The sequence below is a fragment of the Agelaius phoeniceus genome, chromosome W, assembly GCF_051311805.1.
Source record: "Agelaius phoeniceus isolate bAgePho1 chromosome W, bAgePho1.hap1, whole genome shotgun sequence".
NCBI classification, from domain to species: domain Eukaryota; kingdom Metazoa; phylum Chordata; class Aves; order Passeriformes; family Icteridae; genus Agelaius; species Agelaius phoeniceus.
Genome location: NC_135301.1, coordinates 22,378,598 through 22,402,780, shown reverse-complemented (window position 1 = coordinate 22,402,780; position 24,183 = coordinate 22,378,598). Strand labels below are relative to the sequence as shown.

At 45.3% G+C, this 24,183-nt stretch overlaps 1 pseudogene; it reads right to left on the bottom strand.

The window, feature by feature from the left end:
• LOC129133616 (transmembrane protein 161B-like) overlaps positions 1 to 24,183 on the bottom strand; it is a 172,349-nt pseudogene that overhangs the window by 62,315 nt on the left and 85,851 nt on the right.

Below are 24,183 nucleotides of genomic sequence, written 5' to 3'. Positions count from 1 at the left end.
TTACCACTCAGCAATTTAAAAGGTTACAGGGTTTTAGTATTTTTTTCATCTCAGCTTTTGTGCATTAACTGGCTAACTTAAAAAATCATGGCTAATTTAGATCTCAAAATCAAGATTAAAAAAATAGTTATCCACTGAAGTCTAGATACAAATGTAGATGAGTTTGATTGTCTGTTTAAGACTAAAAGCTCATTGACAATCATGTAATGTACTACATATAATTGCTTCCTATTTTTCTTTTAAAAAACCAAACTTAAAACACTGATGGTTTGTTCTTCCCGATTTTGATAACATCTCTTGTATACCAGTAACTCATTGTGTAAACACCATCCTAAACATTCTGGGGAACATGCTATGTTCCATGCAGGTTGGGTGATTTAAAAAGAGAGAGCTTACTTTTCTCCCATAGATGCTAGGAACTGCAAAGAACAATTATTGACAATGAAGTGCAGTCTGCTCCTCTGCACTGGGTTTACATGACAAGGATTTTCTATGGGGGGAGCTAAAGGGGTGGCTTCCCTGAGAAGCTGCTAGATGATTCCCACATGTTTGACAGAACCAGGGCTAGCCAGCTCCAAGAGACAAAACTGAGCCCAGGAAGAAGGGAAGGAGTGGGGGGAAGATGTTTTAAAATTTGGGTTTATTTCTCATTATCCTACTCTGATTTGATTGGCAATAAATCCAATTAATTTTCACAAGTCAAGTCTGTTTTGCCCATGATGGTAATTGCTGAGTGATCTCTCCCTGTCGTTATCTTGACCCATAAGCCTTTCATTAGTTTTTTTTCTCTCCCCTGTTCAGCTTGTTACCGAACAAGTTATATTGCTTTAAAAAGGAGTCTATGCAGCAGTGGAGGAAAATGTTGGGACCAAATCAACAAGAGGAGAGATTTAATCTGTGAAACACAGCAGCTGACAGGCAAGCTCTGGGTGATGTCCATGTGTTTGAAAAACAAATTAAAGTTTAGAGCTTGACATACTTCAGTGCTCTCAGACCTGGGGGAGAAAGTTAACAAAGCCTAGGAGAGAGAGAGAGAGATTGCTGAGAACTGAACACCAGGAATGCAGATTATAGACTACAAGGACATTTTGCAGAAACCAGAGACAAAGAAGAAACTAAAAAAGACAATTCAGCAATTGTACAGAAACTCTCTATCTGGGAAAAAGATAATAAAAAGACTGAAAATGTGGACTAATAAGCATCAGAAGTGCTAAATCATTAACCAATAGAAGAGAGAATACTAATTAATAAGAGAAGTATGTAACTTGTAACAATTGGACACTAATTCCTTTGTTTGCTAAAATGTATAAATAGTTAAAAGTTTTAATAACTCATGTACATGATAGGTGGAGCAATCTGCATGTACCTCAGTGCTAAATAAAGTAATGTTGACTTTCTAACCCAACAGACTGGTTGGAGAGTTTATTTCCTGGTTTTTGGTGACAAGCTGAGGAGGGGAGTGACAGAGTGGCTTGGTGGGCACCTGGGGCTAGTGAAGGTCAGCCCACCACACCTCAAACACCATTATACATCAATGAGGTTAAAAAGTCACAGAATATTACTGAGCATCTGTCTTTTGACTACAAGGTATCTGTTGGCAAAAACGTGAAATTGGTTGAACTCACGTATTTCAATGAAAGTCTAATATTTAGTTTGAAATACCTATTTGGTTAGAGTTAACATATATTTGCATATATAACCTTTTAATGATAAATAAAACCTACACTATATCAGTATCTATAAACTGATGCTAGTTTTATTCTTGGGGAGGTGCATAAATATTGCTTGAAGCAAATAACACTAATTAAGAATTTTGAATGCTTTGCTTACATGCCAGTTTTAAAAAGCTGTGCATTTCTGTTACAGGTCTTTTCATCACTGTCCTGGATAATTTAAGCTGCAACATCTGCTCAGCACTATGCTTGCTTGCTTTCTGTCTCTCTCTATATATTTATGCACACAATGCATGCCTATAAAAATGTGGCTAGGAAGAGAATATGTATTACATGTTCTATTGGGTTTTTGTGGCCAGGTTTTGGTAGTGAGGGGGCTACAGGCAGGATGCACCACGACACAAATAGAGCCAATGTCAGCCAGCTCCAAGATGGACTCACCACTGACAAAGGCCAAGACAATCAGTGATGGCAGTAACACTTCTTTGATAACATATTTAAGAAGGAATAATAACTATTGCACAGAAACATTGCAGCCAGAGAAGAGTGAGAATACGTGAGAGGAACAACTCTGCAGACACCAAGGTCAGTGAAGAAGGAGGGGCAGGAGGTGTTTGAGGCACCAGAGCTGAGATTCCCCTGTAGTTCATGGTGAAGACCATGGTGAGGCAGCTGTGCCCCTGCAGCCCATGGAGGTCAACAGGGGAGCAGAGATCCACCTGCAGCTTGTGGAGGAGACCCACACCGGAGGAGGTGAATGTCTGAGAGGAGGCTGACTCCATGGGTAGTCCATGCTGAAGCAGGTTTGTGGCAGGACCTGTTGACCCGTGGAAAGAGGAATTCCCACTGGAGCATTGCAATTGTGACCCCACAGGGTACCTATGCTGGAGCAGTCTGTTCCTCAATGACTGCACCCTATGGAAGGGACCCACACTGGAGAAGTTCATGGAGGACTTTCTCCTGTGGAAAGGACCCCACACTGGAGCAGAAGAGCATGAGGATTCCTCCTCCTGAGGAGGAAGCAGCAGCAGAAACAATGTGTAACGAACTGACCGTAACCCCCATTCCCCGTCTCCCCATGCAGCTGGGAGGGAGGAGGGAAATAATCGGGAATAAAGTTAAGCCCAGGAGGAAGGGAGGCATAGGGGGAAGGTGTTTTTAAGATTTGATTTTATTTCTCATTATCCTACTCTGATTTGATTGGTAACAAATCCAAATAATTTCTCCAAGTCGAGTCTGTTTTGCCCATAATGGTAATTGGTGAGTAATCTTTCCCTGTTCTTATCTTGACCCATGAGCCTTTTGTTATACTTTGTCTCCCCTGTCCAGCTGAGGAGGGGAGCAATAGACCAGTTTTAGTGGGTAGCTGGCATCCAGCCAAGGTCAGCCCACTACGAACAGAAAAATTGGTTGTGTTTAAGGAGTCAAAAATCACCATTTCTAAAAAAGCTTCAACTTTCAAACAAATGCTATGCATTTCTGCAGTGTTTTTGGTTTCTAAATATTATACTTCAAAATTTCAGAGATGTGGGTGAAAGAACTAGGTTTCGGTGCTACAGTGTATTTCCTATTTTAGAAGAGCAGAAAGTATGTTTCAATATCTGCCAGTTACCATTTTCTTGTAGAAAGCTATTTTTACATCTGTTTCAAAGACACTGAGTGATGTGATCCTTGTGTTGTCTCATATTGCTAGGGATGCCTATTGCAGCAGTAGATGTGCTTTATGCTGGATTTCACCTACTTATAATTTTTCTAATACTGCTATTAAGATGTCACCCATGGAACAACAAAAGAGATTTAGGCCTAAATTTTTCTTTCTCACATTCTTTATAATCAGTTGTACTGTTATTCTTTCATTATCTATTGAAAAAATATTCCCAGAATTTATTGCAAATAAACACTTGATAGAAAACAACATCAGGATATATTTGATATAATATGCTGTTGTTTGTATCCACTTATTCTTACCTATAGTGTCCCTTTCAGTCACAGACTTTGTTTCCAGATGAAGATCAATAACTTTTGGAATAGTTATGGGCTTGTTTTCAATATGAACATTATATTTTCTGTTAAAAAAACCCAAACAAACAATAAATAAAGCACACACAGATAAAACAAAACTAACTTGTTCATTATATAATAACATTTCAAATTTAAGTAGTATGCAGACCATTTTTCCCCCATGTACAGACGTTTTCATCTACCTAAGTAAAAGCATTAATTCCAGTTCAAGTAAGCACATATCTTGAGAAACAACCAGGTATGTCAATAATTATCTTTACTTTGCAAGTCTCTTAAATACTACTGTGATTATACATATAGGTCTAAATGTCATCTATATGTTCTATCCTGAGTATGTATTAGGACAGAATCTGGTGGGCACCATCTACTCCAACATACCAGTTTCCTCTGAAAGCAAGATTCGCTGTTCAGAGAGGAAGGAAGCAATAAGTGTGTGTTACAAAATTCCCTTTCCTATTATATCAATCAGTCTTTATAGTATGAAAGTCCATTAATTTTGTTAATATATATATATTAGATCACATTATACACTGTGATGATGTCCTAGGGTGACTTTATGATGATTGTAACCCCAATCGTCTGTTCTGTTTATGCTGAATATTGAGTTCTGCACCTTTAAGACTGGTTCCGAGAGTGAGGGGGGGAAGCAGAAGCACACAGTTTGTTTGCAGAAACTGCACTTGCGCCCCCATATTCCCTCTCATGGACTGTGTTGTCTGCAGCACGGACAGCAGGAGAGAGCTCTCCTTTGCTTTTAATTAGTTTTTTAGTTAGCTGAGGCCAGAAGTTTTTTGGAACTGTTCAGCTATTGTTCAGTCTGGGAACACCAGGACTATTGTCCAGGGGCCCCCCAAGCTGCACTGTGGCTGGAACACTGGACCCAAGCCCAGGAGAGAGACTCGAGCCCCGGAGAGACTGAGAGAAAGCCAAGGACACACCCACGAAAAGGACTCTCTCTTTCTCTCTGATCCACAGAAGGACTTTGTAAATTTGCCATCTCTTCAGAACAACGAGAGGTTTCATTGTTTAATATTATTCATTTTTTCATGTTTGTGAGTACTTTGCTTGTTAAATAAACAGTTTTTTCCACTTCTCTCAAAGGAGATTTATGTCTCCCGAACTGGTGGGGAGAGGGGCCGCTCAAATTTGCTTTCTAGAGGCACTCCTTCAGAGGTTTCCTCCCAGATTTGCCCTAAACCAGGACAGATGTAATAAGGTAGTGGAATTTTACTGGAGACTTTGGTATTGTTCATGCTTAAGTAAAACAAACTGAAGGACAGCCCAGCCCTGGAAATAAGGACTTTACTTCTTGGAAGCTCAGAGCTGTCTTGTGAAGGATAAAGGATATCCCTGGACAACTGAGATAGCACCAGTGCATCCTAGTCCCTCTGACGTGTCTTTGAAACCCTTGCAGTTGTCTGGCAACATAGATAAGTAACTATAGCAAGACTGACTCCAGGGATCTCTGGATCAATAGACAAGCAGCAAGAACCCTGCAGAAATATAGTTGCCTTGCAAAGTTTGCCTATGATCAGTAATCAGTAGTGTGGGTGTTAGTGATTAGTCAAATTGTGTTCTACCTGAATGCTTGAAAGGTCTAAGAACCCCATGTAAAACCACATTTAGGGTGCCCCAATTTGGCCAGGACACTTCATGTGCATGAATAAATATTTACTCTTATAATACTATACTTTGCATCCTAGCCTCTCTCCTCAGTTGGCATGGGCCAGTTAAGGAATATTTGTGACAAGTGTTCCAATTGGTTCCCCAGCCTTAACAGTTTATTGATATGGCTACAGGTACAATGCAGAACATATCCACTGTGAAAAGTGCATATTATATGGCTCTACGCAGATATTTACTATAGGTATTATGTTGTGAAGATTAGTAGTGCTGTATTAACATTTTAACACTATGGTAAATGGAGTTTTGTAGTTAAAATGTAGCTTTTGTAGTTAAAATAGAAACTATGTATGTGGGATATTTTTTAAGAGAGGAATGAGGTACTTTCACCGAGATAGCAGCCACAGGACACCTAAATCGTTCAGAGAAAAAGAATTTTTTGTTCCCTTATCAGAAGAAACTAACTTCTTCCTGCCTCGCTCAGATGCCATCAGGATTCAGAGGAAGAAGTTGACACTGACCAGACTGAATCCTTTGTTTGAATGGAATTTATGCATCATGTATGAGGTGTATGAATATGCAACAGGCTATTGTTTTTAAGGGTTAATCCTTTGTTAACAGGTGTCCTTTTTCGGGCTTATTTTGCCCAGAAAGAGGTACCTGGACTGCCTATAACTATTTTTATTGTCTCGTATTGTCTGAATCCTAATTGTCCAAATTTTTATTACTCTAGTTGTATTACTATTTTTATAACCATTTTATTACTATTAAACTTTTAAAATTTTAAAACCAAGTGATTGGTGTTTTTCACATCCACCCTGCCATAGAAATACACTAGAGAAAATCAAAGCTAATTTGAGAATTTTTCAGTTGAGGTCTAGGCCAGTTGACTAAAAGACAGCAGTGTTGAAGTCTTTGGATTGAAAGTAAGTAAATGAGTCAGACATACCTGAGAGTGTTAATTTATTGACAATTCACTAGGAATAACAAGAAATAATTGATCTCAGAAGATAATAAAAGTTGTTCAGAAAACAAAAAATATAAAATTTTCAAAATAGCATTGGGTCCTTTTGTCACAATAGGGTACTTAGCAAGTGTGTCACCTGAGCTGGACTAACCTAGATCCTTGAAAGATCTGTCCTACTAGCCATCAGGCAAAGACAAATTTAAGGTAGTTTTCTAATCTAAAAGGAAACTTGTTTCAATTCATATCCTGCTTATGAAAATAAGCCCAAAAATGTATCACTGCATTAGTTATAATTTAAATTACAATTTTAAAAGTAAGAACCCTGCATGCTCTATTTGGGCAAAGCAACAAAATACACTGTGATACAGAGTCAGGGTTCAAAGCTTTGTTCCAGGTTTTAACCACTCCTTCACAGCATGACAGCAGTATACAGAAGCTTCATAAAGAATCACACAAAGATCCATTTACTCCTATCAGGCTAGGTGCTGCTATTTGCTTATACAAGGGGAAAGAATAAGACAAGCAAAGGTTGAGCCTCACACCGCTAAACCCTGCCTAGCTTCCAGCATTAAGCAACTTGAGAACTACCTGAGCCAGGGATTCCAAACCCTGAAACCATCATTTTTAATAAGTGACATGAATTTGTTGAATACCTTTCTAAATCAGTCTGAAATCTGTTGGCCTTCAAAGTATCTTGTAGCAGCATGTTCCACAATTTGTGTCCCCAATTAAAAAGTGCTTAAACCTACTCTTAATTTAATTCCACATCTGCTTGTATATAACAGAGTGGTAAGTTTATTACTCCCTATCCACCTTGCAAAGTGGATACATACCTCTAGCAAAACTGTCTCTCAGTCAGTTCCTGGACTAGTAAATTTTAGCCTACTTCTCCTTAAGCGGAAGCCTTATTTCTAGTCATCATTGTTAGTCTTTTCTAGTTCTACTAAATAGTCTTTGAAATATGGTACAAACAAAAGTATGTCTTATAGAATAGGAAGTTAGATTATGTTTGTCAGTTGAGATAATGCTTTTCCCAGTGATCCCGCGAAGGACAACTTTCTTTTGTTCTGTTCGGGTTTTTTAATCCCCTGTGCCAGAGGGGCAGAGTGTGGCAGAGTACACCGCAGATCTCCTGCACACATTGTCGGAGTTGAATTAAAGGGAATGACCTTTTGTTACCCCTCTATATTCATGGCCTGGCTGGTGATGTTCCTACAGAGGCAGCCCAAAGATTTTGCAGGTTTCCACTAAACAAGCTTCTGAAGCAGAGCAGCTTTTGCACTTGCCTGGTTCTGCTCCAGTTTTGGGCCTGCGCTCCCTTCCAGCGCTCTTGCTGCTTGGGGGGGAGGGGAGGGGCAGGCGCCATGCTGGCGGTGCTGGGGATGGGGCCCGTGTGGCCGAGACAGGAGCTCAGATGGCGGCGGCTCCTCCCTGAGTCCGCCTTGCCCGCCTATGCCCTGCGCACCTACCGAGGTGGAACCCATTGCAAATTATGGCAGGGTTTTCCCAGTCCCCTTCTCCCCCTGCTGAGGACTTTGCAGAGGTCTCAAGCTGCGTTAAGGGGAATATAGGTTGGATATTAGGAAAAAGTTTTTCACTGAAAGAGTGATAAAGTTCTGGAATGGCCTGTCCAGGGACGTGATGGACTCACCATCCCTGGATGTGTTTAAAAAAAGATTGGATATGGCACTCGATGCCATGGTTTAGTTGAGGTGTTAGGGCATGGGTTGGACTCAATGATCTTTAAGGTCTCTTCCAAACTAGTCATTCTGTGAATCCTGTGAGTTGATTTGGCTACCTCTGGGAACAGTTGAGATTTTCCACTGTTTTTAAATTGACCTTTTCAATGCCCGGTATTGTGGGGTCAAGAAACAGCTCTGGCCATCGCGGGAAGGGAGGTTGCCACGGCCATTGATGGAGCTAACCCAGCTGCCCTGCTCCTCACGGTGTTGGTGTCAGCCTCGCTTCCACTCCCAGACTGCAGAGCAGTCACTGCCCAGGCCCTGGTGGACTCTGGCTCTTGTAGGAATATGGTTTCTGCAGAGTCTGTAAAAAAGGCTCATACGGCAATGGAATGCCAATATGCCCCTTGCCCTAAGTTTACTACTGACAGGAAACCCGTGGCAGCTGTCCCACTGAGTTTGTTTCTTTTTAGGTCCCCTCTATGCCCTTTTATCCAATCATCCTGGGCACACCTTGTTTTGTCCGGCACGATCTGGTGGTCAATTGGGCACAGAGGTGAATTTACTTTCCTATAGGTAAAGTCCAGGGAGTGCTGCTATCTCCCCCCTTCCGCCACAGCCTGCGGGGTACAGCACTTTCTCCTGGTGCCGGCTGCAGTTGCTGGCCAGGGCTCCAAGCAGGCCCTAGTGCCCTCCAGATGTCTCGTGCTGGCAGAGCCAACTGGCCCGAGCCACCTGCTGGCCTGCTGGGGGCGATGCTGCTAGAATGTAGGGGCTTTTTTGGACATTTTTGAGTTAAAGTGAGCAGAGATCTCAACACATACCCCCACCCACCCCATCTCTCCATCGGGTGTACAATTGTTCCATGGAGGTGTTCTCAGATGCTCCTCTCCCTTCAGGCCATATCTGTCCTCTGTCACAGCCAGAGATGCTGGCCTTTGAAAGGAATGAAAGTGAGATTTCTTTACAAACAAACTGGGCCTGGTAGATAAAGCCAGATACTGTTAGGTGAAAGAAGCAATGGGGGTAACCATAATTTCCATAGGAATTCCACTAATTGACACAGACTGTTGCTCACCCAAGGTTGTACTAAATACCCCATAGAGGGTAGCACAGGTAAACCTGAGAGGGCACCCATGGAAGGTAAAACAGGGCACCCATGGAGGGTAGCAAAGGTAAAGCTGGGTAGGGGCCCTGGCAAAAGGGATGACGATCCCAAAATATCTCTGAAGAATCCATTGGAAGAATGTTGAGTTGGTTTACACATTCTCCCAGAGGTAATTAAGGACATGGATGCCCAAAGGGGACAATAAGGGGAATCAAGAAAGGGTCTTGGCAACAGGAGATGGATGGATGGTGTTGGTATGTTGGGAAAGATTGGTTGAAGGGGAGTGTGGAGAAATATGGTTGAGGCAAAGAGCAGCAGGACCGGGTGTGTTTGGACACTGGAGAAGGACAGGGACCAGCTCTGGAATACATTGTGTGGTGAGGAGGGTGAGCACAAGGAGGAGGAGGAAGACCTATATGGGAAATGCAAATTGTACATGGAAGGATTAAGATTTTCTTTCAAAGGATTTTGTTTGGTTCACTGGAGAAATGAAAGATTTTGAGCTGTGAGACAATGAGTACCCACAGGAAGTAGCTGGGGGGACTAGAGGAAGGGCAGAATAAGCCCCTGGATGAACTGGTTAAAAAGATACAGCAAGGGTAGGTAAAAAAGGATGAGGCAAAGGCAAAGGTGATGGCAGAGTTTTTACAGTCCCAGAGGGATAAACCACAGGACCAAAGGGGTCCCCTGGGACAAAAGGGACAGGATCAGTCAGAAGGAAGTGGAAGAGGCATTCCTTCCTGTCCTGGGGTGACTGTATGATCTGGTATCCCATTGTCTGTTTTTTCTGCTCAGAAATAGGTCCTGTAACTTTAAGCTAGGCCCAGAGAGACAGAGAGGGTGAAGGGGGCGGAGGAGGGGGGAGATTCACACAGTTTGTCTGCAGAAGCTTCATTTTACTATTTTACTCCCTCATAATTCCTCTCTCACAGACTCTGCTGCCTAGCACAGACAGCAAGAGAGGAGACAGGCAGGGAGTTTATCTTTACTATTTTCTGCTGGTTTTCTTTGTTAGCTACAGCAAGAAAGGTTTTCCCAGGAGTGCGTCTTTTTCCTGGAAGTGTTTGGCTTCTCTTTGGTCCAGAACACCAGGACAATCGCCCGAGGGCCCTATGTTCTCCCCATAGTCCTCTTTCTCTTCCCTCCCTTGTATTGTTGTCACTAGTCAGAGCAAAGCATCCATTTTGTAGACGAGCATGTGGCTGCTGGTCATAGAGACTCCCAGTGCTGTAATTTTTCCTTATTTAGTCTTCAGTTGCATTTTTGTTAAGGTTTAATAAATCTTTGAAATTTTAAAAGTGAGCTTCATTTCTCACAAATGGGGACTCGTCCAGGATAAAAACCTCGTCTCTGTTGCCCTAGGAGATTTTGAAAGAGAAGCACCTCCTGCTGCAATTTTGGCGGCTCAATCGACTTCTCCTGGGACCATCGGTGATTGCAGGTTGACATCCCAGGGACAGCAGAGGACTAAATAATGAAAAAGAAGAGGAGGAAGAAAAAGCCCCCTGAGGAAAAACTGCAGATGAAAATTGTGAGTATTTGCCTGTGTGTGAGAGTCTGAGAGTATGCTTGGAGTGTGTGTGAGACTTGAGAGAGTTACCAAATTTAGGGGGGCCCAAGAACACCTGGGGATGCCAGGTTGAGGATCACTTGATTTGGAGGGGAGCACTCAAGAACAGCTGGGGACACCAGATTGAGGGTTGTGGTGGTGGTGGGGGGGGGTATCTGAGCGTGCTTGTACGAGCATCAGGGTCTTGGAGGCCGTGGCGGGAGGCCACGTGGGTGGCGGCTGGTGGGGACCTGGCTTGGTGGGTCCTGGCACTCACCAGCCCAGTGGAAGTGGTGGAGGTGACACGCATGAACTGCAGCCAGAGCTGCCGAAGGTCAGAGCAGGCTGGGTTGTGAGGGGTCTCGGAGGCCTCGGATGGGAACCCACGTGGGTGATAGCTGGCAGGGACCTGGCAGAGCAACTCTTGGTGCCTGCTGGCCCAGCAGGAGCAGTGGCAGCGATGGCGGCACAGGGCACGGCTCATGCACGGTGCCGCTGAGGATTGGGGACTGACCCGGTGGCAGGGTTTCCAGACCAGAGTGATGAAGCCTAGCGCTGTTATCTCTGGCACTGCCAACTCGGCTAGGAGGGGGGCAGCAGCTTGAAAGTGCGGGCACAGTTGCGCACAGCACGACCGGCGATTGGTGCCTCGGTGCCGTAGGTTTGCCTATGCGGGGCTGCCCGCAGCGACTCAAGGGTACTGAGAACAGTAGCACTCAGCAGGGCTGACCTGGGAGCACCAGGCTGCAGAGACTTCTCTGCACTATCCGCTGGCACATAAAGCCATGAGACTGGGGCGCCGGACTGGGGAGGCTTCCCTGCGACCACATGAGCCGCTTGGTGGCTGCTTGCACTAGTGTGCCAAGGGTGCCGGGGCACCAAGCTGAGGCATGAGAAGAGTGGCAGAACTAACCCAGTGGTACAGGGGTCCCTGGACCATAAGCAGGTTGTGTATTTGCTTTTGTTTTTCAAGAAGAAGGTAAAGCTCTTTCTTTCTTTCTTTCTTTCTTTCTTTCTTTCTTTCTTTCTTTCTTTCTTTCTTTCTTTCTCCTTCTGGCTAATTGGGAAGGCAAGCCTTGTGGGAGAGCCTGAGCCTGTAGTTGGTCTATCAGGGAGGTGGGCTCTGTCAGGAGAGCCTGTGGTTAGGCTGATCAGGATGGGACTGAGAGCCAGTAGGGAATCCCCAATGGGAGAAGGAAGAAGTGAAGAGATACCTACAAGTGTATCCCCAGATAGCCCACTGGAAAATAAACTAGCCCAGTGGAATTATGACCCTTGCACCAGAGATAAGGATGAGGAGGTAAAAGGTGCCCCTTGACAAAATACAGGCATCTAGGGCAGTGGGGTAAAGCTGTTGTTAGCTCCTACCCCAGCATCTCATGATAATGTAAGGGGCGAGAAATGCCAAGTGTGGTATTCACTGGCAGTGATCCTCAATAAATCTTTCTAATCCTCTCCTTTGTGCTGGTCAGGCTCCTGGGAAAGACAGAACAGCAAAAAGGTGCTCAGTCTTGCCCTTGTAGAGTAAGAAGCAGGAGGCAAGAACCCAGCGTGGTCTCTCTTTGACCTTTCCTTTGGCACAGGCCTGTCTGTTCCCACCCCGAAGGCACAGAGGGTGCTCTTTAAACTGTGCCACAATGTCCCACCCATAACCCCCTCTCCTGTCCCCATCCCCACCGTGTCATGATCCCACAAAGAGAGACCCACAGGGGTGTCGGGGCCAGGAGAGCTCTGGGAGAGTGCTGTGCATATGTGTGCCAGTGTGCACAGCTCTGTGTGCACATGTGTTTTCTGGTGTGCCCAGATCCCAGATGTGAGTATACATGTCCTGCTTTGCACAGTTGTACATGTGTGTTGGTATGCACAGCACTGTTCACATGGATGTGCTGATGTGTACACGTGTTGAATTGCACATTCTCAGGCGTGAGTCTGTGCACAGATCTGTACTTGTGAGTGTGCACAAGTTCTGCAGGTGTGAGCATGGCTCTGTGTGGGACATGCGTGTGTTAATGTATATGACACTGCACACATTGGTGTGCACAGGCTCTATGTGCAAGCAGGTCTCATGCTTGGCAGCACGTGTGCATTAGTAGATACTGTACATAGGTAAGTGTCTGTGTAGCACATGTGCTGGTGTGGCAGGTTGGATGTACACAAGTGTGTGCTGCTGGCAAGTACCGTTGTGCACAGGAGCTCTGTGCAGGTGGGCAGGTACCTGTATGTATGTGCACTAGCTCTGTACATGTCCCTGTGTGCGCACACGGGTTGGGCACACCCAGGGACATGGCTCTGGATACATGGCTCCATGCATCTGGGTGCTGTCTCACCCAGAAAAACAGATGTGTGTGTATAGGTGTGTTTGTATGTGTCACTACCTTGCCCTGCTAGCTGGAGTGGCCCCTGGCTCTCTGTGTACACTCTGTTCTTGTAGGGAGAGGAATTTGCCTCTATGTATAAGTTTGCCAAAAGGTTTATGTAAAGTTGTGTACAGTGATTTCCATCAAATTTAATAGTGTTTAAGTTTCCATTAAATCCCTATAAACAGGAGTATCTGCAATCACTGTGATCCACTGCTGTTCTAACCCACGTTCCCTGGAAACTGCTGCCATCAAAAACAGGATGCTAGGCCAAATGCTAAACTTCTCTGTGATTGTAATACTTCCTAGGCCGTGCAGTTCCCTTGTGTCAGCAGTGGTGAGTAACTGCTTTAAGACTCAATTACCCTTTCAAATAGTGAAACACAAGCTTAATGGGCATCTCAGGAAAAATTGTCCCCAAAGAGAAAGAGACCTGAAAGTTTATGAGAATGAGCGAAGAGGGGAGGGGGAAGACTAGAGGTGTCAAGGATTCTACCCCCTGAGGACAGAGTACCATCAGGAGTCCTTAGTAACCTTAAAATAAGTCAAAAGAGACTGTGCAAGTGGTAAGGGCAAAAGGGGAAAGGTTTAAAGCGTTAATTCATAATGTTAACCCTAGAGACTGAGTACTGATCAAATCATGGAAAGACCAGATTCCCACCCCTCAGTGGGGAGGTCCCTTTCAAGTATTGCTCACCACTAAATCAGCTGTGGGAACCGCAGAGCGGGTTTGGACTCACGTCAACAGAATTAAAGGCCCAGTAAAGGATCCAGACCAGGTGAGACAAGATTGACCCTTGGCAGAAACCAAAAAATAACCAAAGAAGCACCAAGACATCCAAAAAGTAGAGCCAAGCTTCCACCAGCCAGCTCGAGAACTGTTTTAAGTAAACACTTTAGGCAAGGAATTTAAACTGTAGTGTTCATTGACATAACTGTCCTTTTTTTAATGGATGGGGATTGCACACATCTGTTGAGGGGAAGTACACAGAGAACAGTGAGAGGTGCTAGAGTGGTTCACTTAAGAATTGACAAGCAAAGTAAGACCAGAACTAGAGGGCAAGACCGGGTTAGCCCCTGTGTTCACCACCAAGAAGATTATATAGCCCTGCTGCAGGCAGCAACCCTGTAGCTATGGTAAGGTGGGGACAAGGAGGCTATGCTGCGTAGCAGGCACAGGGTCTGCAAGACCTCCATGGTGTTCAGCAGCCTAAGATAGGAAATGCCTAGTCATGATGACTGGACCTAAGAAGCCCCTCTTCTGCCCTCAGACCCTTGCTTATTTCTCTGTAAGACAATAGGTCACTTTTGCCTCAACCATTAGTATTGGACAATTCCAAAGCTCCTAAACCCTATATAAACCCCTACTTTTGCCCAGTTTGGTAGAAGAAGGTGTCACTGGGAACCTTCGCAGAAGCTACCAATAAAGGATATCTCTGTGGAATCTCACACAGCACTTCTCCTCTCTCTCCCTGTGTCTGCCAAAGGCACTTAGCAAGCCAAGAGCTGAAATCACTAATGAACTGATAATCACTAAAGAGCTGATCTCACTTAAGAGCTGAGCTTGCTAAGATTGCCTGCGGCCCTGGAGCTTGCTTGAGGGGCCTGGGCAGGTTGTGCTTAACTGGACTTTTCTGTTTGGGACACCCACGGCAGCCGTTTCAGGGGGACCCCAAAATACCAGAGCTGCCTCAATGCTAGACTGTATTTGAATAGAGGCTTTGCCCCAGAGGTCCCGGTTGTCCTTGATGGGCTGCAGCTGCGATGTCCTTAATTGGGCTGCAGCTGTAACCAATGAAGATGACCGGGATAAAAGGGGGCGGGTTAGCCAGTCAGGGAGAGTCTTGGAGGAGCACTGACCTGAGGGAGGAACAGCATGCAGAAGAAGGAGTCTGTGCAGTGAAGATCTGCAGCCATGAGAATACACCCAAGAGGTATGGACCTTAGAAGTCTGATAAGAACAGTATGGGACTCTAGAGAAATAATAGAACACCTACAAGTGGTGACCCCGACGTGATAGTTAACAGAAGATAAGACAGCCAAGAGCTGTGACAAGATAAGACAGCTGAGAGCTGTGGTGGCCAAGAGCTGCAACAGAACATAGCCTTTGGGTCAGGGAGCTGTGAAAGACTATGGCCTTTGAGCAAGGAGCTATGTGTGTTGAACATGGCCTGTGAGTCACGGAGAAATGTGGGTGTTGAACATGGCCTGTGAGTCATGGGGAAATGTATGTATTGTAATTGAACATGTGTACAACTGTTAACTTACGTAAAAGAAAAGGGGAAATATAGTAGAGGAAATGTATTGTATTTGAATATACGTATAGAGGCTTTGCCCCAGAGGTCCCGGTTACCCTTGATGGGCTGCAGCTGTAACTAATGAAGATGATTGGGATAAAAGGGGGTGGGTTAGCCAGTCAGGGAGAGCCTTGGAGGAGCCCTGACCTGAGAGAGAACAGCATGCAGCAGAAGGAGTCAGTGAAGATCTGCAGCCATGAGAATACACCAAAGAGGTATGGACTTTAGAAATCTGATAACAACAACAACATGGGACTCTAGAGAAATAATAGAACAACTACACTAGACCTCTATCATTCCTGAATTGCCTTTGCCCTCCAAAATCCAATACAAGGACTAGAACACAAGACTGAGTTGGCCTCTATGCTCGCCACCAAGATATACCTGCTATGAGTCGCAACCCCAGGGGCATGGTAGATGTGAGAAAAAGCCATACTGGACCTCTGTGATTCCCTTTTGTCTGCTCCAACCAATTCATGCCACCAATTCCACCAATCATTGTGCATAAAACTTGAGGGTTTTGTTCCCAATGTCTTCACCCACAACAACAGATAGTATGATGACTCATCCAAAATTAAACTTTTGCTCAAGAGAAATAATTGTTCAAGCCAAAAGACTTATAGAAAAGGAAAAGGGGGGGTTGTTATAGATGGGTAATGCAATGGTTGGCTCTCACAATTAAGAGATTAATATTATGTGTATGTTAAGAGAGGTTTTATAGATGTATAGCTATGTTATTTGTATATGTTCTCCCCGTAGTCCTCTTTCCCTTCCCCCCTTGTATTGTTGTCACTAGTCGGAGCATTTAGGGGAGGGAGAGCTTGTTACTAGGATGCACAGCATGGCAACACCTGACCTCCAATCAAGTTGTAAGAAAGTGATCTCCACCAATAGACAGCAGAGGAGTTGGCTGACAAGACTATGGGAGGGGCCAAGGGTATAAACAGGAGAGCATCCATTTTGTAGACAAGTGCGTGGCTGCTGGTCACAGAGACTCCCAGCGCTGTAATTTTTCCTTATTCAGTCTTCTGTTGTATTTTTGTTACAGTTTAATAAATCTCTGAAATTTTAAAAGTGAGCGTCATTTCTCACAGCAATGAGAGATTTCATTGTTTAATTTTATTTATTTTTTCATGCTTATGTGTAGTTTGCTTGTGAAATAAACAGGTTTTTTCCACTTTTCTCTGAAGAGATTATCTCCTGAACTAGTTGGGGGAAGGGCTGCTGAATTCTGCCCTTTAGAGGAAACATCCTTTGGGAAGTTTCCTTCCAAATCTGTCCTAAACCAGGACACTTTCTCAGCAGGGGAGAGCCAACCCAAACATCAGATGGGGAGGCATCAGTGTGCTACCTGCAGGGCAGAGGGACACTGGAAGCAGGACTGTCCACATAGACAGCTAGATCTTCAGGAGGAGAAAGTCCAGAGGATAATGGAGATGGATTGTTATGAGTGTCAGGGGCTCCCATTATACCAGGAACCCACCACACTAGAGCCCTTGCTAACTTTTAAGGTGGGTCTGGATCGAGAGGAGGTGTGTTTCCTGGTAGACACAGGGGCCTCTTGATCCACCTTGAATTTTATCCCTAAGGGGGTAAAATTGCCAACAAGATCTTTGATTATTCAAGGGGTGAGTGGAAAGGATGAGTGAGTGCATTTTATTCAACCGCTGTTAGTAGATGTGGGGGATAGGTTTGAAATGCATTAATTCCTGTTTGTTCCCAACTGTGAATGTAATTTACTGGGAAGGAATTTGATGGCTAAAGTGGAAATGCAAATTAGTATTGTGAAAAATTATACAGAAGCTAACACTGTGGTAACTTTGTGCAAAATGTCTGAGAAGGCTTATGCTGAAATAAACCCAGAAGTGTTGGCAGCCCCAGGGAAATACAGAAAATTAGACATAGAGTATTTCCAAATTACTTTGAAGCACCCAGGACAAGTGGACTAAAAAGCAATCTCCTATTTCAAGGGAGGGAAGGAAGGGGTTACAGTCTGTCATTGAGTCCCTGCTAAAGGCAGATCTTTTGGAGCCATGTGTCTCCCTATAACACTCCTATCCTGCCAGTTAAGAAACCAGATAGAATGTACAGAATGGTGCAGGATCTAAGAATAATAAATGAAGTTTTTAAACCAAGGCATCCCACAGTTCCAGATTCCTATACCATCCTGAATCAAATCCCTTCTTCACGTCAGTATTATTCAGTACTGGATTTGAAGGATGGTTTCTGGGGGTGTCCAATTACCGGGGATGGTAAACAGTATTTTGCCTTTGAGTGGGAACAGGAAGAAGGGAAAATGGTAAAACAAAAATTGACATGGATAGTCCTCCCACAGGGATATGCAGAGTCACCAGTTTTGTTTAGGAAAGCCTTGCAGAAAATATTAAGAGAGTTTACTCCACCCTCAGGAGTTAGGTTGTTGCAGTATGTGGATGATTTGCTTTTATCAGGGGAACAGGAAAAGGTGGTTGAAGAGGCTATTGTGAAGCTGCTTAACTTTCTTGCTAAAAAGGGACTTAGAGTCTTTGAAAAGAAAGCGCAGTTGGTAGAGAAAAAGGTTAAATATTTGGTGTGAGAAACGACTGCTCACTTTTAAAATTTTAAAGGTTTATTAAACCTTAACAAAAAATACAACAAAAGGACTAAATAAGGAAAAATTACAGTGCTGGGAGCCCCCATGACTATCAGCCACGTGCTCGTCTACAAAATGGATGCTCTGCCTTTTATATCCTTAGCCCCGCCCAAAGTTTTATCAGTCAACTCCTTCTCTGCCATCCATTGGTGGAGATTACTTTCTTATATCTTGATTGGAGGTTAGATATTGTTACGCTGCGCCTCTTGGTAATAAGCTGGCCTTCTCTAAATGCCCTGACTACTGAGGCTATTACAAGGGGGAGGGGAAAGAGGACTATGGGAGGACATATTACAATAACAGCACTAAACATTTTCACATCTACATAATATCTATCTCTTAATTGTGAGACCCAACTATTATATTACTCATCTATAACATTTGGGACTGTCGTGGTTTGAGAGGAAGTAAGTTTTCTGGGATATGCTGTGGTCAAGCCAATAGGTGTTCAGATTTTAGTATTGGCACCTGGTGTGGCCACTGGGGACATGTATACGCCTCTGAGAACACAGGAGTTAAAAGCAGAGCACTCCCAGAGGGAAGCTCTCTTGTGTTCCGGTGGGGAAAGAGTTCGGATCCCTGCCCCAGCCCAGCTGCTGCTGCTGGGTGGGGGAGGGGAAACCATGTGGCCAGGTGAGGTAGGCCGGGGCTTTGGACAGAGATGGGAGGTGAAGAGGCCCCGAGGATGGAAGGGTGGGAGAAGCACCAGGAGGCATTGGGCAGCCCCCCCCCCCCAGCCGAGAGAGAGAGAGTACAGCCTGTGCCTGTGACTGTGCTACCTTGAAATTTGATAACGTGCCAGCAGCACAGCCAAGAAGGAGAAGAAGGGGGCGGGGGGTGCAGCGAGAAGGTGTCTGGCCGCTGTGGGAGTTTTGGACAATGAAAACTTTGCAGAACATTAACCTTCTTAGAAGAGAGATAGAGATGAAATGGAAGAAGAAATGGGCAAGTGTGATGAAGGTTCATGCAAGTGAGAGATGTCGGAAGAGTAGAGAGGAATCTTAGGTGGGAAGAGATGATGGAGTGGCCTTAGCTGGACTTTTCTTGTTATAGCCATGGACAGAACCATGTTTCCCATGACACAGAGACTGCATCCAGGGGGAGGCAATGGCTCAGAGCCAAGAGGGTTCAGTGTTGAGACCCCTTGGCCCCAGGGGGTGAAATTTGGGGGGGACAGGTGTCCCAAAGGTGAGACTGTGCTCTTTTTGGAACGGGACAAAGCATCCTTAAAAGGAAAACCCTAGAAGCAGCTCTGGTCCTTGTGCAGTGGTGAGAGCACTGGACATGGAAGGAAGAGGTCATGATGGCAGATGTTCTCTGGGCGGTGCCATGAGTGACATGGAAACACACAAGGTTTAAACTGTGTTTCCTGGGGAAGCCTATGGCACAAGAAGCGTTCCTGTCCTCTTGATGAACTGAGAATTGATTATCTAAAGGGTGGTGATGGACTGAGAGTTGGTGATCTGAGGGATGGATGTATTGGAAATTTGGTGGGGGGAGGAGGAAATGTTGTTGGAAGGTGTTCGTTTTTCCTGTGTGTCGCAGACATCTTTTCAGTAAAATCCTTTCATTAGGATTTTTCCTGCTGAGAAGCTACAGCAACAAAATGTAAACAATGGTTATCTGCTGCTGTGGAATGCATCAGGTGGATTTTTGATTGGCCCATCTTGAATGTTTACAATTAATGGCCAACCACAAACCAGTTAGCTTGGACTCTCTGTCCGAGCCACAGATCTTTGTTATTCATTCCATTCTATTCTTAGCTAGCCTTCTGAGAGGAAACCTTTCCTTCTATTCTTTTTAGTATAGTAATAATGTAATATATACATCATAAAATAATAAATCAAGCCTTCTGAACATGGAGTCAACACTTTCATCTCTTCCCTCATCCAAGAACCCCTGTGAACACTGTCACATCCTGTGTGTTCCTTTTTACATGTAGTGTAGTTAATAAAGTTTTCTTTTCTTTATTTCTAAGTGGGGACCTGCTTTGCTTATTCCTGGTCACATCTCACAGCAGACACCAGGGGGAGTGTATTTTTATGGAGGCACTGGCATTGCACCAGCGTCAAACCATGACAGGGACACATTTTTACAGGAGTTTTATGGTATATTGATTTAGAAAGACTACAAGGAATTTTACAAGTACCATTTCTGTTATAAATAAAAAATTTGCCAATTTTTTTTGGGAAAAAAAGAGTTGCAGAACCAGTTGGACCAGTTGCTGTCAAGGTGGAGTTCTACCTGTTTGTTATTGTAATCACCGGTCGTTTTTGTTAACTGCTCCTTTTGTATCTGGTAAGACCCTACCTGAGGCTAATTGATAGTTGTCCCCAGACAGTGAGGGGAGGGGACATGGGGGGGGGGGGGGGGGGGCATTAGAGAGGATGCAAAACAGCTTCAAGACCAGCATGCCATGGGAAGGAATCCCACCAAACTTACCAAAAAGCCCCCAAAAACAACGAGCCAATACAGAATTAAGAAATTAGTGTGATGTCTGGATGTGAGGAACAGGGTGCCGAGGCTGCAGAGATGCTGAGAACCTTTGTTGCCCCTCGCCCTGAGCAAAGACCTCATCTGGAACCAAGACCCTGAGCCTGGAGCAACTCGAAAGTTGGGAAACCCGGGGCTATGCCCACTGCTCTTGTGAGGGCAGGACCCCTAGCCCTGCCCCTAGTGGACAAAGCTGCACATTCCTCCTCCTGCGAGTCACCCTGGGAGCGGCAACGGCAGACCGCGGACCCGTCGAGCTTCCCAACCTTGAGCTGATCACTTTTAATAAAGGCTTTAAAAGGAGAAAAAGTCTCCTCCACTCTTTATTTCAGCTGGGGTGCTCATCCGGGATAGCCACGTCCGAAGAGGACACCAGGACTGGCCATCTTGGACTTCCAGGACAGCTGGCTATCAGGACCAGAGAAGATTGGCTCAGGACCAGTGATGCAGAGGAGCGCCGGACTGGTGAGAAATATCCGGTGGCGGGAGTAGGAGATGAGCGAGTGTGTGTGTGAGTGAGACGAGGGCTGGCAGCTCGGACCCTCGGCCTGAGTGTGGACTCCTTGGTACCGCGTTTTCGGACCCCCGCGAGGGGGCCGGCCGGGAACAGGGGGAAGCAAGTGGAACTAGCGTGAGTGAGTCATCTCCTAAGGGGGAGAGAGGGCCCCCCTTCCGGGCGTGAGGAGGAAATAGTTGTATGAGTGGCACGCACCCCAAAAGTCCTGAAAGAGGGAAGTGTCCTAGGGTGACATTATGATACTTGTATCCCCATTCATGTGTTCTGTTAATGTTGGATATTATGTTCTGTACCTTTAAGACCGGCTCTGAAGAGGGAAAGTTTTTTTTTGGTTTTCTTATCAGCCTGGTGGGACACAGAGACTGCAGCTTTTGCTTTTTCTGCTTTTGCTTTTCGCTTTGCTCTCTCTCGCTCTTGCTTGCTTCGCTTCTGCTTGCTTTTGCTCATTAGCTAGTTTAGCTAAACTGTCCAATTTCTTCCTGGACGGTTTCTCCTTTCCTTTTTCTGACCATTTCGAACCTGCTCCGGACTGGGACCTGGGAAACACCAAGATTCTGCACCTTATGGCCTGCTGCAGCTGCCCCAGCACCGGAGGGACTGAGAACAGAGTGACCACCCCCTGAGAGAGACTTTCTGAATTTGTCATCTTTTTTCAGAGCGGTGTCATCCGGTATTGCTCATTTTGTGTGCTGGGGGGTGCTGTGCTTGTTAAATAAACAGGTTCTTTCCACTCCTCTCCGAGGAATCCTTCCCGAACCGGTTGGGGGGAGGGGCTGTGTGGGTTTGCTTACTGGAGGGGCCCTAATTTGGAAATTCTCCTCCAAATTTGCCTTAAACCACGAAAAAATATTGGCGCCCAACTCTGGGCTCGAGAGAGAGAGTGTGGAAAAACCCTGTTTTGAGTGTATTTTGGTTGCCATTACTCTCTGTTTGAAGCAGTTAATAGTCATGCTTTTTGATTTCATGATGAGTGTTGGGGTGAAGGCTTGCATGTGCTTCTGGTCCCTAGGGTTTTTCAAGATTTTAATACCTCTGTGGTCCCTAGGTTTATTTTCCTATCCTGAAATAGTTCTAGTATTGTCCCTCATATGTAGTTTTTACAGTAGAGGGGCAGTGACCAGAATAGCTATCCTGCTGGGCTTGATGTCAATGATTTGCAAGAAGTTTATAAACATGTTGGGGTCTGCTCCAGGTATGAATGGTTCTTGGCTATGGTTATTCGTCCAGTTTGTTAGAGGAGGAGCAGAAGGGAATGAGGCTTTTCAGCCTTTGCTTTCCTTCTTCTCCTATGAATCGGTTGCATCAGTAGTGAAGGATGTTCTGTTTCCCCTGAATGTTAAAGAAACCATCTTTCTTGTATTCAATCTGGTAACATTCTTCTATACAGTCTGCTGCTTCTCCAGAATGAAGGCTGAGATTTCTAGACGGGCTGATGAGACCCCTGACTCAGGAGTAGACCCAGGCATGGAACATCCTGAGTGGTGTGGGAAATGGGAGGAAATGGGCCAAATCCTGAAGGAATTCTCCGACCCTATAGTCTGGGATTTTCCCCATAAACAAATTCAGAACCCAGCTGAGGTGGGGAAATATCTGAAAGAGAAATACCAGGATGAGCCTAAGGAGAGAAAGGTCATTGCAATGAGCTGGGCCCTGGCATATGCTTATCGCACTCTGTTGGAGACTGTAGGACAGCAGACAGAGGCAGGGGGGCAGGGAGATAAATCAGCTATCCCAGTCACTCAGGCTGCAGCCAACACCACAGGCTCGAAGCCAGCAGCCAAACCAGATAGCGAGCCTAAGCCAGCAGCTAAACCAATGGCTGTTGCTACCAGTACTAGAAGTGGGAAATGCACGGACAAGACCAATCGACCAGTGGATGATGATGATGATGATGATGCAGCAGAAGGAACCTCAGTGCCTCCTGACATAAAATCAGGAGTCAAAGCAGCAGGTGCAAGACCAGATGCAAATATTGAGTCCTTTTCCCTGAAGGACCTTTGTGGCTTACGGAAGGATTACACCCGACGACCTGATGAATCCATACTTAGTTGGTTAGTCCATCTCTGGGATGCTGCAGGCGAGGCTACAATTCTGGATGGCACGGAAGCGAGGCATTTGGGATCCCTATCACATGATCCTGTCATCGACCAAGGAATGATGAGGGGGGCAAACCCTCAGAGCCTCTGGGCACGGGTCTTGGAAAGTGTTGCACAAAGATACCTGTGTGCAGATGATCTTTATATGCAACAGACACAGTGGAAGACCATAGAGCAAGGGATCCAATGCCTGAAAGAGATGGCAGTGGCAGAGATTATCTTCTCAGATGATGTAACAACTAGGAACCCAGACTTGGTGCCATGCACGTCTGTGATGTGGCGGAAACTTGTGCGACTTGGGCCACACGAATATGCTTCTGCCCTAGCCATAATGAAGCGGGATGAGAGGGATGAGACGGTGCTGGATATGGCAAGGAAGCTCTGAGCATATGCAGATGCTGTGCATGGCCCAACATATGCCAGAATTGCAGCGGTAGAAACACGTCTGCAGAACTTAGAGGATAAGATAGAGGAGAATCATAAGAAGCTCAGAGAGGAGATTAAAGAAGACCTTCTCCGAATCTCGGCAGTACAGATCAGAGGTTCTGGTATCCAAGGCAGACGTTTCCCAGATGGCGAGAGAAGGTATACCCCACGAGCTGAGCTGTGGTTCTACCTGCATGACTGTGGAGAAAATATGAGGAGGTGGGATGGAAAACCTACTGCTGTTCTGGCACGATGGGTGCGTGAATTGAAGGAAGCCACCAGAAAGAAAGCAGCTCCAGTTGCCCGTAGCCGAACCACCAGGTATGATGCTGATGATGCCATGTCTGATCCCCTTGAAGGAACATCCAAGACATATGCCCAGGGAAAGAAGGATAACCAGGCTTAGAGGGGCCCTGCCTCTAGCCAGGTAGAGGCTAGGGAAAATCGTGTTTTCTGGTCTGTGTGGATTCGTTGGCCTGGCACATCGGAACCACAAGAGTATAAAGCTTTGGTTGATACTGGTGCTCAATGTACATTAATTCCATCGAGACGTGGGGACAGAGTCTGTTTCTATTGCTGGTGTGACAGGGGGATCCCAGGATTTCACTTTGGTGGAAGCTGATGTGAGCCTGACTGGGAATGAGTGGAAGAAACATCCTATTGTGACTGGCCCAGAGGCCCCATGTATTTTGGGCATAGACTACCTTTGAAGTGGGTATTTCAAAGACCCAAAAGGACTCA